This window comes from Dermacentor variabilis, chromosome 10, assembly GCF_050947875.1.
Source record: "Dermacentor variabilis isolate Ectoservices chromosome 10, ASM5094787v1, whole genome shotgun sequence".
Taxonomy (NCBI): Eukaryota; Metazoa; Arthropoda; class Arachnida; order Ixodida; family Ixodidae; genus Dermacentor; species Dermacentor variabilis.
Window position 1 is genome coordinate 98992945 of NC_134577.1, and position 16766 is coordinate 99009710.

The following is a 16766-nucleotide window of genomic DNA, read 5'->3' on the forward strand; positions in this document are numbered from 1 at the left end:
GAATGACCAAGGCGATGCCTTGCAAGACCAGGCAGACTCTCTTGGGGACACTTCGAGCGTGTATCGAGCTTAATACATTATTCTGAATCATTCCTTAAATACAAAGAAATCGAAGAACTCAAGCCATTTGTACGTAAATGCAGACATGACGAAGCGTATAACCGGCCATTCAGTATTGCCGAATTAAGAGCTGCCTTGATCTCATGCAAGAGCACTGCACCGGGACCTGATCAAGTCATGTATGACATGATCAAAAACTTGCACTCTGACACACAAGTTACACTACTCGCACTCTTCAACACTATTTGGGCTGCTGGATACCTTCCACACACATGGCAAGAAGTAATTGTGGTCCCTGTTTTGAAGCAGGGGAAAGACCCATCCCTGGTGGCAAGCTATCGCCCGATAGCTCTTACAAGCTGCGTGTGCAAGCTTTTTTAAAAAATGATTAATCGGAGACTCATGCATTTTCTTGAACTCAACAATATACTTGATCCTTATCAGTGTGGCTTCGGAGAAGGCAGGTCGACAACAGATCACCTTGTACGCATTGAAGGATATATTCGTGATGCATATGTACATAAACAGTTCTTCTTATCAATATTCCTTGACATGGAGAAGGCGTATGACACAGCATGGCGTTACGGCATCTTGCGAGACTTGTCGGGAATGGGCATCTGCGGAAATATGCTGAACATAATTCAAAGCTATTTGTTGAATCGCATCTTCCGCGTGAAAATCGGCAACGTATTGTCACGACCTTTCACACAAGAAACAGGTGTGCCGCAAAGAGGCGTGCTTAGTTGTACGCTCTTTATCGTGAAGATGAACACGCTTCGTGCTTCATTACCACCTGCCATTTTTATTCCATCTACGTAGACGACATGCAAATCGGCTTCAAATCCTGTAACCTCGCAGTATGCGAGAGACAGGTGCAGCAGGGCTTGAACAAGGTTTCCAAGTGGGCAGACACAAACGGATTTAAAACCAACCCCCACAAAAGTTCTTGTGTTCTTTTTACTAGAAAGAGAGGCCTTGTTCCTGATCCTTGTGTCAAACTCTGTGGACATCAAATACCTATCAACAAAGAACACAAATTTCTAGGTATTATACTTGACCCCAAGCTTACTTTTATTCAGCACATTAGATATCTTAAAGGAAAATGTCTAAGGACAATGAATTTACTTAAAATTGTATCCCACACAACAGGGGGTAGCGACAGGAAGTGTCTGATAAATATTTATAAGAGTCTAATTCGATCACGATTGGACTATGGTGCCGTTGTATATTACTCTGCCGCTCCGAGCGCACTAAAGATTCTAAATCCTGTTCACCATCTAGGTATCCGCATAGCCACTAGCGCTTTTAGAAGAAGCCCGATTGAATGCTTATACGCGGAATCAAATGAATGGTCTCTCCATCCACAGAGAGCTTACATCAGCCTTACATATTTCCTGAAAATACATTCCATTCATCAACATCCATGTTTTAACACTGTTAACGATATGACATGTACTACACTTTTCCATAACCGTCCCTCTGTAAGACAGCCTTTCTCGCTTCGTGTGAGGGAGCTTAGTGATGAAATGCGTGTCCCACTCCTCGAGCCTCGCCTAATGCATCCAACCAAGTTGTGACCGCCTTGAGAGTGGCAGGTCATAGAATGTGACATCCTTTTTAGAAGTAACAAAACACGCACCAGAGATCGAAATACGAACTCATTTCCTAGAACTCCAGCACAAGCACTCCTGCGCAGAGTTCTACACAGACGCTTCGAAGCCTAATGCCGGGGTGTCCTATGCTGCCGTCGGCCCATCCTTCTCAGAATCGGTTATACTACATCCGGAAACAAGTATATTTACAGCCGAGGCCTACGCATTACTGTCTGCTGTGAAGCATATAAGAAAATCAATACTTCAAAAGTCGGCGATATATACAGACTCCCTAAGTGTCTTGAAGGCCCTGATGTCACTCTATACATACAAAAATCCAGTACCCAATGAACTATATTCCGTCTTGTGTAAAGCGTGCAGATCTAAGCAGCATATCTACCAGATATATAACCAGGTAACCAGTACAGGTCTAACCAGACTTAGCAGCAGCAGTCACGGCGATCGCACGCTTTTCAAAGCGCTTTGCTGTACATTCTCAGGTGCCGGCCAAGCTATATCTGCGAGTGGTTTGACTTCGGCTATCGCTGGACACGACGACCATCATCGGACCACGTACTTCAAGAGCATTTCCTGGCCTAGTGTATTGCGCCTGCGTGGATTCCTGGAGGAGAGCAGAAAAGCCGGCGAAGAACGTATCGGCGCCTTACTTGGCAGCAGCAGTCACGGCGATCGCACGCTTTTCTAAATGCTTTGCTGTACATTCTCAGGTCGGTGAAATTTTGCCCTACTAACCTGGGAGCTTTTTTTTTTCGTTTGCCGTGACTGCTGCTGCTGCTGTTGCATGCCAGCTATCGCTTGTACTTGCTCTTGTGTACTGTTGTTGTCATTGCGTCATCCGAGCTGCAAGCTTATTTTCCCCTTTGTCCCGTGGCAATGTCAAAGGAACTTGTTAAACTTTTTGAGGAACTGAAACGAGAACTTAAACAAGAGTTCAGCGAACTACGGGAAAGTCTCGAAAGGGACATAAGAAAGGACATCCGCGAGATAAAGAACAGTCTAGGCTTCATGAACGAGAGTTATGAAGAAATGAAAGCGTCCGTGAACCGCGTTGAATTGGAAAATGGAGAGGTAAGAACATCCGTAGTAAAACTAGAAAAGGAACGAGACGCTTTGCATGCTCAAGAGCATGAAGTGAAACTTCTACGAGATGAACAGCACATGCGGCGTCACAACGTTGAAGTGAAAGGTGTTGCGAAGACGCAAGACGAGAATGTCATGGATATCGCAAAAAAGATAGCGAAGGCTATTAAGATGCCCCTTGAAAGTGGAGACATCGAGGTCTGTCACCGCGTTCGAACTACGGGGAATGCAGAAGCGCCAAATATAGTGGTGCAGTTTGTTCGCAGATCAGTTCGTGACTGCTTTCTTGAGAAAGCTCGAAAGCTGAGGATAATGTCAGAGGACATTGAACTTGAACCCAAAACCTCCATCTTCATTAATGAGCACTTCATCCCTTCCATGAAAAAACTGTTTGGTGCGGCAAATGCAAAGAAAAAGGAGTGCAAGTGGAAATATGCATGGACTCGGAATGGTAAAATATTTGTGCGCAGCACGGATACCTCAGCAGTCATAGCGATCACCAAGTTTGATAATTTGTGTCAAATTGTGTAGGTATACTTGCAGACACCTAAAATTGGTTTCTCGACAGAGGTTATCAGCCACACGAAATTATGCATATAGTGAAACCAAAAAAATCTATTTTGTCAGTTTTTCATTTAAACGTCAGATCCTTAACAAACAAAGAAGATAAATTAGCGGTTCTACTCGATATTTTCGGAGTGTCACTTACAGCGATCATGTTAACTGAAACCTGGTACACACCAGCATCAATTGTATTTCACCGTCCTGGCTATCAGTGCTTCTATCAAAACCGCGAAGATAAAAAGGGAGGCGGCGTCGCGCTTCAACTTAGAGAAACATTATCGTGCGAAATAGTCGCAGAATACACGACGACAACTGCTGATTACGAAGCGCTCACTCTACGAAGTTCTAACAAACTTTTCTGTGTCATTTACAGGCCACCATCTGGTGCCATTAATCACTTCTTTGAATTTCTTGAAACGATTTTTAACTACGCATCTGTTCAGTCTATAGATATGGTTCTAGGTGGCGTTATTAACATAAATATGCTTTCATTGAGTCAATTCCAAAAAGAACTCCAGTATTTAATTGCTGCTAATGGTTTTTTAGCGTAATAACAAAGCCGACGCGAGTGACTTTAGAAAGTGAATCTTTATTAGATGTATTCATTACAAATGTTGACAGTAATTTAGTAACTGCAGACGCAGTTTATACCGACATAAATGATCATCTTGGAATTAACGTGTACAGCCTTATCAGCTATCATGACAATTACAAAAGGCAAATAATTTATACACAATCTATAACGAAAAAAAAATCTAGAATCCTTTTTTGCTGCGATTAGCCAACAGACCTGGAACCACGTTTTCGAGGAAGATAGTAGTGATACCGCTTACCTTAACTTCATCACTACATTCAAGGCTATATATGATGCACATTTTCCACTAAGAAAGACAGCCACGTCATGAAAAGCACGGAAACCCTGGATGACGTCCGGCTTGCTCCAAATAATCAAGCATGAGAACCGATTGTACGCACAGTTTGTACAATCAAAAGATGAAGAGTTGCTTCGGCAATTCAAAAAGTACAGAAATAATCTAACATCAAAACTAAGAATGGCTCGAGACGCCTATTTCACAAATGTATTTTGGAGCCCTGAAGAACAGCGATCGGATGTAATCTGGCGAAAACTGAATTGCTTATTGCAACAAAATACCCGTGATACTTCCGAAAACTTTCAGCATGAAGGAAAACGAATTTGTGGAACCTGTTTAGCTGACGCTTTCAACAATTTTTTTATTTTACAGGCATCTCAGAGTCAGGTAGAGTGCAGCCAAAATTACATTGAATTCATGAAGAGAAGCAGCTGTCCATCATCCCTTTTCGTTGCGCCCACGAACTACACAGAAGTTTCCTCGTGCATAAGTAATATTAAATATAGCAAGTCAGTAGATGCAACTGGTCTCCAAATAGCACCCATTAAACATGTTCTTCACCTAGTATGCCCCGCTGTTACTCACATTTACAATCACATATTATCTACCGCTGTATTTCCAAAGGCACTGCAAATGGCTCGAGTGATACCGGTTTTTAGAAGCGGCAACAACAATTTGATTCGTAACTATCGTCCAAGTTCTATACTGCCAGTGTTCTCGAAGGGTATAGAAAAATTAATGCATGGTAGGGTACTATCTTTCTTTGAAAAACATAACCTGCTCCTTGACTTTCAGCACGGGTTTCAAAAGAATCGATTCACTGAAACAGCATTACTGACTCAAAAAGAAATCATTATAGATATGTTTCAAAATAAGGAAATAGGTGCAGGCATATATATATAGATATTACTAAGGCTTTTGACTTGATAAACCACAGAATTTTACTACATAAACTGGCAAGCTATGGTGTCCGAGGAAAAGCTCACGATCTTATGAAATCGTATTTGTCCAACAGAACACAATATGTTGACTTTAAAAATTCGTTGTCTGCAATACAAAATATTTATGCAGGAGTCCCCCAAGGAAGCATATTGGGGCGGATTTTATTTTTAATCTATATAAATGATATTGTGCAATGTGTAACTGATCGAAAGATTGTATCCTACGCTGATGACACTTCGGTGTTCATAACCGGGAGATCAGAAAGTGACATTGAAGAGAAAGCAATCAAAACACTGAGTGCATTAAATACATGGGCAAAATCAAATTGTTTGAAGATTAATTCTAAAAAGACAAAAATAATATTGTACTTTCCAAAAGGAAAGATAATTTCTTGGCCATTGAACGTGTTCTTAAGCTTAAGAATGTGTTCTGATACTGTTGAAATTGTAGATTCTGTTAAAATCCTTGGTGTTATATCTTCAAACCGTTTGCCTTGGAATGATCATGTTGACTATATCAGATCAAAAGTGTCTTCAGCTGTCGGTGTCATGTTGCGACTGCGCGGTATTCTTCCTGTCAAAGTTAGGCTATTGCTATACAACTCATTAGTTGTTTGCCTTTTGCAATATTGTACCGTTTGGGGCACTACGGGTGTCACTACGAATGTAATCCGTAGTGTAATCTACGGATGTAATCCGTAAGATGCATTGCTGGTGTTCCTTATTGTTCTCCCACACATGGCTTGTTTTTAATATATGAAATCCTGCCAATCTATAGTTTATGCAATTATAGACTTTTAATGATCTATAAACGCTCTTCACACAGTGATGAACATTATATTAGTTATCTGGCAAAACTTGAGAAAAACACGCATATCCTGCAGACTAGACATAAAGAAATTGGGTTAGTGCCGACGTTTAGGGCATATTATACCGAGCAGTCTCTTTCTTATACTGTTCCAGTATTATTAAATAAATTAAACAAAGAATTGTTTGACCCCTTTCAGCATTCAAGTGATGTTATTAAGCGATTTTTCTTAGCAAGATTACGTAATATTGCACTCAGTTTAAACCTATACCTGTTATTTCTTTTTTTCGTTTCCCCATGACCAGTTATTTATTTTTCTAATACCCATGTTTGTGCTGCAATGCATAGCGGTGCTTTTTACAAAGTGTTTTGATATTTTGTTTCAGTGTTTATTTGGAAAATTGAAAATCCCTGCCTGTGTACTGTACTGCCAAGTTGATAAAGAGGGCAGGACCTCTGTCAAGCTTACGAGCTTTTAGTCCTGTCTCCTTCTCTGTCCAAGAGAAAAATAAAGACTGAATTGAATTAAATATCATTATATGTTGGGTGCCTGGCCATAGGAGCATCGAGGGTAACGTTCTGGCGGACGAGATGGCCACGTCAATCGCATCGCAAGCTGTTAACCCTACCGCTGAGGTGCCTGTCACAGATCTGAGGCCTTGCGAAGGAGGCTGCGAGACCACTGGCAACGCATGTGGGAATGCGGAAACGGATAATAAGCTCCATTTGATAAAACCACAGTTAGGATTCTGGCGCTCTGTAACAAAATCACGCCGTACAGATGTCCTATTCAGTCGTCTCAGAATAGGACACACATTTGGAACCCATAATTTTCTACTCACCGGAAGTGAACCTCCAACCTGTGGTAGATGCGGGGAGAGGCTGACCGTACTCCACGTCCTCATGGAGTGCCGGGAAGCCGAATCTGAGAGAAACAGAATTTTTTCTTAGCATACCGACAGCACATTCCCCTTTATCCTGCAATGTTTCTCGGTCCAGAACCGCTTTTTATTACAGACACAGTCCTAGGTTTCCTCAGAGATGTGGTCTTACATGTTATTAGTCCCATGCATTCGTAGCGCTTCCTCTCTTTAGAGGATGCCGCTGGGATAGTTGTACTGTATAGCACATGCCTCCGGGCCCTTGTATTTCAAGGGCTCTGGCGGGGAAGTAGTGCTCCGGGCAATTTTACCATCTCGCATATCTTTTAAAATGCATCATTCTCTCACGATGGATTTTATTGCTCATAGAACATGTCATTATCATCGACATAATCTTATAACAGATAGATTTTACGCACTCTAGGGCGACTATTTTTAAGGCCCCTTTACAGCCACGTCACATCAACCTCATTGAACTCATAACTACATTGCGAATTCATCAACGCTGGCTTGGCGGGAATGAATGAATGAATTGTTTAGGGTTGAAGTAGCCGTGGATAACCAAAGACGCTGGTTAGCGAGTTATTAAAACCTTTGCTATTGCAACATCCCCAAAAGAAAAAAGTCATGAGCCATTCCACTCTGTGAAGGTTGGTGCCCAGCAGAGTTGTTTAGTACACGACACAGCATTGACACAGAATTTTGAAGAAAAGTACAAACTCATTTATCGTGAGCTTTTATATATATTCACGTGAACGATGGAACTGCTGCCCCGACAGTCTGAAGGAAACTAGACGCACATTACGTTTCGATGGCACTGGCACCACGGGAGAGGGTAAGGAAAAGAAAGTAGATACGCAAGCGCTTGGAACGTCGACAAAAAGAGGGCAATTCAAACGTACACAAGGCCAATGCAGGTCAAAGTGTATCTGTTCTTATGAGCTTAATATCTGACAGGGGTTCTACTTGGACCCAAGATATTAAACATATTTGTGCAAGTTGGCGAAGTGCTTGAAGCCTGCTTCACCTCTGCTCTGGGTCGTCCCGGCCTTGCACTATCTCGAAATTGGCCTATGGTTTTTGCACACATAGAACCAAACAAAAATGCATGAAACCCTAAGCATAAACCGCTTCACTGTAAAAAAAATTGCTTTGGAATATACAATGTGTAGCTAACGTACTGGAAGTGATTTTTTTGTTTCATTGTAAAATTCAATAATCAAAATAACATTTCTTAATAATTAACATGTCTATCACAATGAGTGGAAATATAATATCAGAATTTCATTCTAATGTTTTGTCCAAGTTGGCAGCAAAACATAATCAAATCAGTGAAATGAGTTTCGGAGGGATTCTGAAAGGTGGAGCAAGCTTCCAGTACAGGAATACTTTTCCTTCACCGAAGAGTAATACAAAGTATGCAAACCAATACTGGCTTCTTGGAAAGCTTTGCAATTCCTAGTCTGGCCATCAATCCTCGGATCAACACCTTTCTGGAGCAGTTGGTCTCTCAAGAATATGAGCAAATAAAGAAGTTCCATTTGCAGGTATATTTAGTTAGATATGCTAATGCTATCAAGAAGGACTTTTCAAGTAATTGTAAAATTATGCCAACAAATTTTAGCTTTTCCGTGCTTTTCTCTTGTGGCATTCCTTGAATGCTGTGGTCTTCAATTTCTGTGGCTACAGGGTAACAGCTTTAGTTGCTTCTTGTAATTGCAAATGCTATGCAGTTTAGTGATTGCTTTGCAGTCTTCCGCATATTTCTCCCTTCTGTCATTTACAGGTACCTTGCTCATGGCACCACAATGTCGATCATCGCTAAATCATACTGCATCTCTGACGCCACAGCCACCCTAGTAATTAGGCAAACCTGCCAGGCCTTACGCCAGGTTCTGGAGCCTATGTTTCTAGCCATGCCAACTACAGCCCAATGGAAGGATATAGCCATGGATTTTGAGGCACTGTGGCAATTCCCAAATTGCATTGGTGCAGTTGATGGAAAGCACGTTTACACAGAAGCTCCAGCGCACTCAGCTTCCATTTTTCATAACTACAAAGGACGTTTTAGCATAATCCTCCTTGCTGTGTGTGATGCCAAGTATCGTTTTACGATGGTGGGCATTGGCGAGTGTGGATCGCGCGGGGATGCAGGCCTATTTAATGAATGCCAAATAGGAATGAAGCTAAAAGCCGGACTACTCAACATTCCCCCAGAAAGCAAGGTACCAGGTTCTTCAGTGAACTTGCCCCACGTGTTTGTTGGTGATGAGGCGTTTCCTTTAACGAAAAACCTCATGCGGCCGTTCCATGATTCCAGCCTTGATGCTGAGCGCAGGGTATTTAACTACAGTTGAGTCGAGCTAGGCGCACCATCGAAAACACCTTTGGCATTCTTGCAAACAGATGGAGAATTCTCCGTTAAGATATCCGAGCGGCTGTAGAAACTGTAGATCACATTGTGTGGGCTACAGTACTTCTACACAACTACCTTAGAATTCTTGATTTGGAAGGCTCCGATAGCTTTAAGTACTGTTCCGACAGGGATGTCGATAGAATTGGTCCGAAAGGTCTGTTCGTTCCTGGCAGATGAAGATCAGATGCTCCGTCTACTGCCCAAGGTCTGGCCAAGAACATCCAATTTTCTGAAAGTCACAATCACAGTGCCCGAGTGAAAGCAGTGCGAGAAGCCTTCAAAGCGTGCTTTCAGTCTTCTGAGGGGCGTGTGCCATGGCAAGAGAAGGTTCTGCATGTAGGCTTGTGAAAGTGTGCAGCCTTCCCACTGTGCTTCCAATTGCTAATACTCAAGTGGTCCTTATGACGTTCGAGCTGTTTGTATTAGCAAACTCTTCGGAATTTACTTGTCCATAAATAACACTCCAAGAACAATGGAGGGGAAGCCTTCCAGCACTTTCTGGTTGCCTTGGCACAGGTATGCGTTGCCTAGTACAATTCAATTATTGTCATGTTGTTTTTGAAGGCCCATATGGTAGCGTGATGCAAAGCCAAAATTTATGCCGTACGGTACTCTTTGGATTTTGCTACCTTGCGCAGCATATTGTGCCTGTGTTGTGTGACCCCCTGCAGGGGCGTCTGCGTCAGCAGGCGTTTGGTGTGTTGCGACACCACGGACCCTAGCACACGAGGGTTGGACCCTCCCGTGTGTAGCCGTGCGCGGCTTGGCCGTGTCTGGGGAAAAGGGGATCCTGGGGGTTGAGCCGACGCTGGTTGTTTGGACCTTTAAGGCCCCCCGGCGGAGGCAACACACCTCTTCGGCCTCGGCTTCACATCGACGGCACCCTCGGGCTGACCAACCCGGGGGAAATCGGTAGTCGCCTCTTCCTGTCTCTCCCTCCTCGAATCTTCGTCTTTATCTCTCACTTTTTGACCTTTCCTGCCTCCTTCTCTCATCTTTTTACTTCCTTTCTCCTGGCGGCAAGGGTTAACCCTGTGTGGCTATCCAACCTTGGGTCACCACATTCGGTTATAGTGACGGCGTACGACTGGCGTCGTGCAGACTTGCATGCAAGCTCTGCCGCGTCCCCTCGTTGGGCTCCGGGGTGGGCGGTTGGCGCTGTTGCCGAATTTTTATATATATTCATGGAAACTCCTTTCCTCAAACTTCGTGATCGCCCTCAGAAACGAGGGCGCATCGAAGATGTATTTCAGTTTTTTGGACACCAAATCCCGAATTTTCCTCGGTTTTTCGTTATTCACTCTGAGAAGCCAAACAAAGCAGTGCGAAACATTTCACCATTCCTTGTGTCAAAGTCCTTGACTGATATTTTTGGTACAGATTACAAGGTGTCCAGGATGACAAGCGGTGACCTACACTTGGAGCTCCGCGATTTGAAAGAATTTGAAAAACTACCGAAAGTAGTATCATTTGGGGAGACCCACATAACAGTAACCCCGCACCGTACAATGAACACCACCCGCGGTGTTGTGTGGGATGATGATTTGCTTGAACTGACTGAAGCGGAACTCCTGGAGGGCTTCACCGAACAAAATGTGATCAACGTCAGAAGAATTAAGATGAGGCGGGATGGTAAAGAGATTCAGACGAAACACCTAATAATTACTTTTGGATCAAGTATCTTGCCCGAGTCAATCGAGGCGGGGTACATCAAGCTCCGTGCTGGGCCGTGCGTGCCAAATCCACTCCGATGTTTCAAATGCCAGCGCTTCGGTCACAGCTCGCAGAGCTGCCGAGGCCGCCAAATATGTGCGAAATGCAGTGCCCACGAAAACACATCTGAAGCTTCTTAGAATGCTCTCCACTGTGTAAACTGTGATGGGGAGCACGCCGCGTACTCGCGGTTGTGCCCATCCTGGAAAAAAGAAAAGGAAATTGTAACAGTTAAAGTAAAGGAAAATATAAGTTTCAAGGAGGCACGCAGGCGGGTATCGCACCTGCCCAAGAAAACCTTTGCCGATGTGGCGCGTCAGGGGGCAGCGTCACAACGGCCTCCGGCGGCTGTCCGACCCACAAGTAGTGAGTCGGCAGCTACGCCATCTGCCCCCGCGGCGGTTGCAGCTAGCGCTGCTCTGCCAACCCAGCAGACGGGGACATCGACCCCGAAGGTGGGCGCAGCCGAGGCTGCCCCAACCTCCGAGGCCCCTTCCAGCGCTGGCAACGGCCAGCGCAGCCAAATACCTCAGGGAGCCCCATCGACCTCCGGGCTGGTGGGCGCAGGGGTCTTGCCTTCCGATGCAGGACTCTCTCGGAAAACCTCGCGCTCGCAAGAGCGCTTGTCCGGCGTCTCACAGGAGGCAATGGACACTACACCTGTCCTCAAGGCGCACCAAACGCCTGAGGAGCGCCGAGACTCGCTCGAACGCTTCTGAAAGGTCAAAACCCCTATTACAGGGCCTCGAAAGGGCTCTGTTATCTAAGACGTCCCTTCCGTTTCCGTAAACACAGCACCAATTTACTTTAAATATGGATACAGAAATCATTCAATGGAATGTCAGAGGTCTTCATAGGAATCTTGGTGATGTGCAAGAACTCATCCATAAACACAATCCAAAAGTGCTGTGTTTACAGGAAACACACTTAAAATCAAAATACAGAAACTTTATGTACTTTTATGTTACTTTTCGCAAAGATCGCGATGATGCTCACGCCTCATGGGGCAGTGTTGCAATTGTAATTGAAAAAAGCATAGCCTGTCAACGTTTGCAGCTACGAACGGCCCTTGAGGCAGTGGCGGTTGGAGCTATTCTGCTAAACAAACTTATCACTGTTTGCTCACTCCATATACCCCCACATTATAAACTAAGCAAACATGAATTTCAGTCCTTTACAGATGAATTGCCAGAACCCTATGTTGTTCTTGGCGATTTCAAAGCACATAACTACCTGTGGGGCGACCCTCGTATACATGCGCGAGGACGTCTTGTCGAACAGAACCACACGCTCCTAGGTGGAAGATTGAGACAGCTGATCGGGAGAAATTTCGATCTCTTACTAGTATCTCACGGGCTGACCTGTCTTCGTTAGGAATTGATGCTGCAGTCGAGTTCTTTACAGCATTCATAATAGATGTCGCATCTAAATGCATATCAGAAGTAAATGGATTGGCGTGCAAACGGCGTGCCCTGTGGTGGAACGACGATTGTAGGATCGCTCGTAAAAAACAGAACAGGGCGTGGGAGTTTCTACGCGCTTCTCCCACTGCGGAGAATCTTAGCAACTTTAAAAAAGCAAAATCCCAAGGCAGGCGAACCCACCGACAGGCCAGACGAGAAAGTTGGCAGAAATTTCTATCGCATATCAACTCGTTTACTGATGAGGCCAAAGCCTGGAACAGGGTCAATAGGATAAGAGGGCGACAAGCCCCCTCCCACCCCCCCCATATTCACTTCCTTTGGTAAACACACAAGGCTATACCTTACAAGTTCCGGCGGACTCACTTAGGGAGCACTTTGAGAGCGTGTCAAGTGCTAACCATTACTCGCAATCCTTTCTGAAATATCAACAAATAGATGAATGTAAGCCACTCATAAGAAAATGTCAACAGAATGAACCGTTTAACCGCCCCTTTAGTATTGCAGAGTTGAGAGCTGCCTTGAGCGCATGCAAGAGCTCTGCACCGGAAACTGACAGAATCATTTATGAAATGCTGAAAAACCTATACAATGACACGCAAGTTACACTACTTACACTTTTCAACACTATCTGGGACGCAGGGTACCTTCCGACCGCATGGAAAGAAGCCATTGTGGTCCCTGTTTTAAAACAAGGCAAAGATCCTTCCTCAGAGGCAAGGTACCGCCCGATAGCCCTCACAAGTTGCCTTTGTAAGGTTTTTGAAAAAAATTATAAATCGGCGACTCATTCATTTCCTTGAACAGAGCAAAATGCTTGATCCCTATCAGTGTGGTTTCCGAGAAGGGCGCTCCACAAACGACCATCTTGTACGTATTGAAGGAAATATCCGGGACGCATTTATACATAAACAGTTCTTCCTCTCGATATTTCTCGATATGGAAAAGGCGTATGACACAACGTGGCGATACGGGATCTTGCGAGACTTATCGGAAATGGGCATTCACGGTAATATGCTAAACGTAATAAAAAGCTACTTGTCCAATCGCACTTTCCGGGTAAAAGTTGGCAATGTGCTGTCACGCCCTTTTACACAAGAAACGGGTGTACCCCTGGGTGGTGTGCTCAGTTGCACACTCTTTATTGTTAAGATGACAACACTTCGTGCTTCCTTACGACTGGCCATTTTGTATTCCGTCTATGTGGACGACATTCAAATAGGTTTCAAATTCTGTAACCTCGCAGTGTGCGAGGTTACAGCATGGTTTGAACAAGGTGTCAGGGTGGGCAGAGAAAAATGGATTTAAAATCAATCCTCATAAGAGTTCTTGTGTTTTGTTTAGAAGAAACAGATGTCTGGTTCTGGATCCTCGCTTAGAACTGTGTGGACAACAGATACCTGTAAACAAAGAGCACAAATTTCTACGTGTTATACTTGACAATAGATTCACTTTCGTCCCACATATTAAACATCTCAAAGAAAAGTGTCTGAAAACAATGAACCTAATGACACTTCTATCCCAGACTACGTGGCGTAGTGAAAGTATGTGCCTAATGAATCTCTATAAGAGCCTCATCCGGTCACGATTAGATTATGGTGCCGTGGTACATAACTCTGCCGCCCTGAGCGCGCTAAAGATGCTAGACCCTGTTCACCATCTAGGTATCCATTTAGCCACGGGTGCTTTCAGAAGCCCGATTGAAAGCTTATATGCCGAATCAAATGAATGGTCTCTCCATCTACAGAGATCATACATCAGCTTTACATATTTTCTTAAAGTACGCTCTAATCCTGAACATCCATGTTTTCATAACGTTACCGATATGACGTACGCTACACTTTTCAGCAATCGTCCCTCCATAAGACAGCCTTTCTCGCTGCGTGTGAAAGAGCTTAGCGATGAAATGCATGTCCCACTCCTCGAGCATCGCTTAATGCACCTAACCAAGCTCTTACCTCCTTGGGAGTGGCGGGTGATACAATGTGACATATCCTTTATAAAAGTTACAAAGCACGCTCCTGAGGCCGAAATCAGAATGCATTTCCTAGAACTTCAGTACAAACACTCCTGCGCAGAGTTCTACACAGACGCTTCGAAGTCAAATGCCGGGGTATCCTATGCAGCCGTCGGCCCATCTTTCTCGGAATCCAATGTACTGCATCCGGAAACAAGCATCTTTACGGCCGAGGCCTTCACATTACTCTCTGCTGTGAAGCATAAAAGAAAATCAAAACTTCCAAAAGCAGCGATCTATACAGACTCTCTAAGCGTCGTGAAGGCCTTAATATCACTCTACAAACATAAAAATCCCGTATTCAATGAACTGCATTCGGTATTGTGTGAAGCGCACTCATCTAACCAGAATATCATAATATGCTGGGTCCCTGGCCATAGGAGAATCGAAGGTAACGTTCTCGCGGACGAGATGGCTACGTCAATCACATCGCAAGCTGTTAACCCTACCGCTGATGTGCCTGTCACAGATCTGAGGCCTTTCTTACGAAATAAACTGAAACCACTGGCCGTGCTAGTGGGACGCGCAAACAAATAACAAACTGCACGTTATAAAGCCACAGCTAGGTTTTTGGCCCTCCCCAACAAGATCTCAGCGAACAGATGTCGTATTCTGTCGCCTCAGAGTAGGACACACATTTGGCGCGCATAATTAGCAGCTTACTGGAAGTGAACCTCCAACCTGTGGTAGATGCGGCGAGAGGTTGACCGTCCTCCATGTGCTCCTGGAGTGTCGGGAAGCCGAAACGGAGAGAAAGAAACATTTTCCGCTTGCTTACCATTATAACATCCCTCTACACCCGGATATGTTTCTCGGTAAGGAACCGCTTTTTGACACCAAGGCAATCCTCAACTATTTAAATGATGTCGTACTACACGGTATATGCCCATTAAATTCGTAGAGCATCCTCGCTCCAGAGGATGCCACTGCGATAACAGTTTTGCATAGCACATGCCTCCAGGCCCTTGTTCTTCAAGGGCTCTAAGGAGGCAACAGTGCTCTCGCATATATTATAACCATATATATTTTTACACATTGTATCATTCTTTTTAAATGCACCTTAAATGTTCATAGTACACGTCATAAGACATCGCCATAATCTTATTACACATAGACTTCATGCACATTAGAGCGACCATATTTTTAAGGCCCCTTTACAGCCACGTCCCATCAACTTCGTAGAAGCCATAACTCCACTGCAAACTAATCAACACTGGCTTAGCGCTCTTTGGCCATACCTGGCCCTTGCGCCAATAAACACCATACATTCATTTCTGCACACTTCAAGAGCTGCATTGCATTGAAAGTGCTAGCGGCGTCAATGCCTCCTCTTGTGATGGGCGCTGAAAAAGGGTACTTACTTATTAGAATAAAATAAAATAGAGTTGTCGTTTCTTGTCACTCATATAAAAATTATTAGGCGTTTTACTTTCGTTGTGTGAACTTGTCTCGCTTTAATTAAAGAAACCCTTTTTCGTTTCGGAATGTTTGTTCCCTCCTCGCATATTTGCACTTCAATCGCTGCTCCTGTAACTACCCTTGCTGATGTCGGTGACAATTTGTTCTGAACCACTTTTTGCCCGAAGCTTGGTGGCCTATTTGGATCGACCTTGCAAGTGGTGGAAACATTGAATGTGGTCGCGGTAGTGAGAGTGCGACCTTTCATGACAGAACTTGTTTCGCCCACTTGTGTGCAAAGTGCATGCGCCTTTTTTTCCTCCGTCTTATTATTTCTAGTAGTGAGAGAGCTGTGCAAAGAATGAAGTGGACAGCTTGCATCTTGACTTGGCAGCACAGTCAGCATGCCGATTGGCTGTTTGAGGAAGATTGGATGACGTAATGCTCAACCAGCCAATGAGCCTGCGCCTGATAGCCAAGGCAATAGTATCGTCCAAGTGGATCTTTGCAGAATACATCCCCCAACTTGGCTTACAACTGTAGAGAATGAGTCATGGCTGCTGCATATATAAAGCCGCTTCAAGGATCTGTTGTCGGCAAGAGCCAACTGAAATTCTTAAACCAGACGACTATGTGGCACCCAAGTGTGCAAACTGCACGTTCAGCTTTGCAGGCGCATGCGCACCTTGACTGGTGGAAAAAATTCGTCAGAAGTTACATATATGCAGGAGTTAACTAGTATGTTATAATAATTTGATTGTGACTAACCAGCACACGGGTCTTCGACTGCTTAGGTTACATCAACTGCCTCGAGGATCACCTTCGAGCTCTCATGTGCCTAAAGCACACACGCACCGATTCCTTTGTTCAACTAAATGTTCCTGCAAAAAAAGAACTCATGAGAGTCGCAAATAGCTCCTATATGTTCCATGGTTGATGTGCATCTTTACAACAGTTGTCGGTGACACTGCAGAGAACTGCT

General features: G+C 44.2%; 1 pseudogene; it reads left to right on the plus strand.

Moving 5' to 3' along the window:
* The first annotated feature begins 7721 nt into the window (after window positions 1-7721).
* LOC142562599 (U2 spliceosomal RNA) lies at window positions 7722-7899 on the plus strand (annotated as a pseudogene).
* Window positions 7900-16766: the final 8867 nt, after the last annotated feature.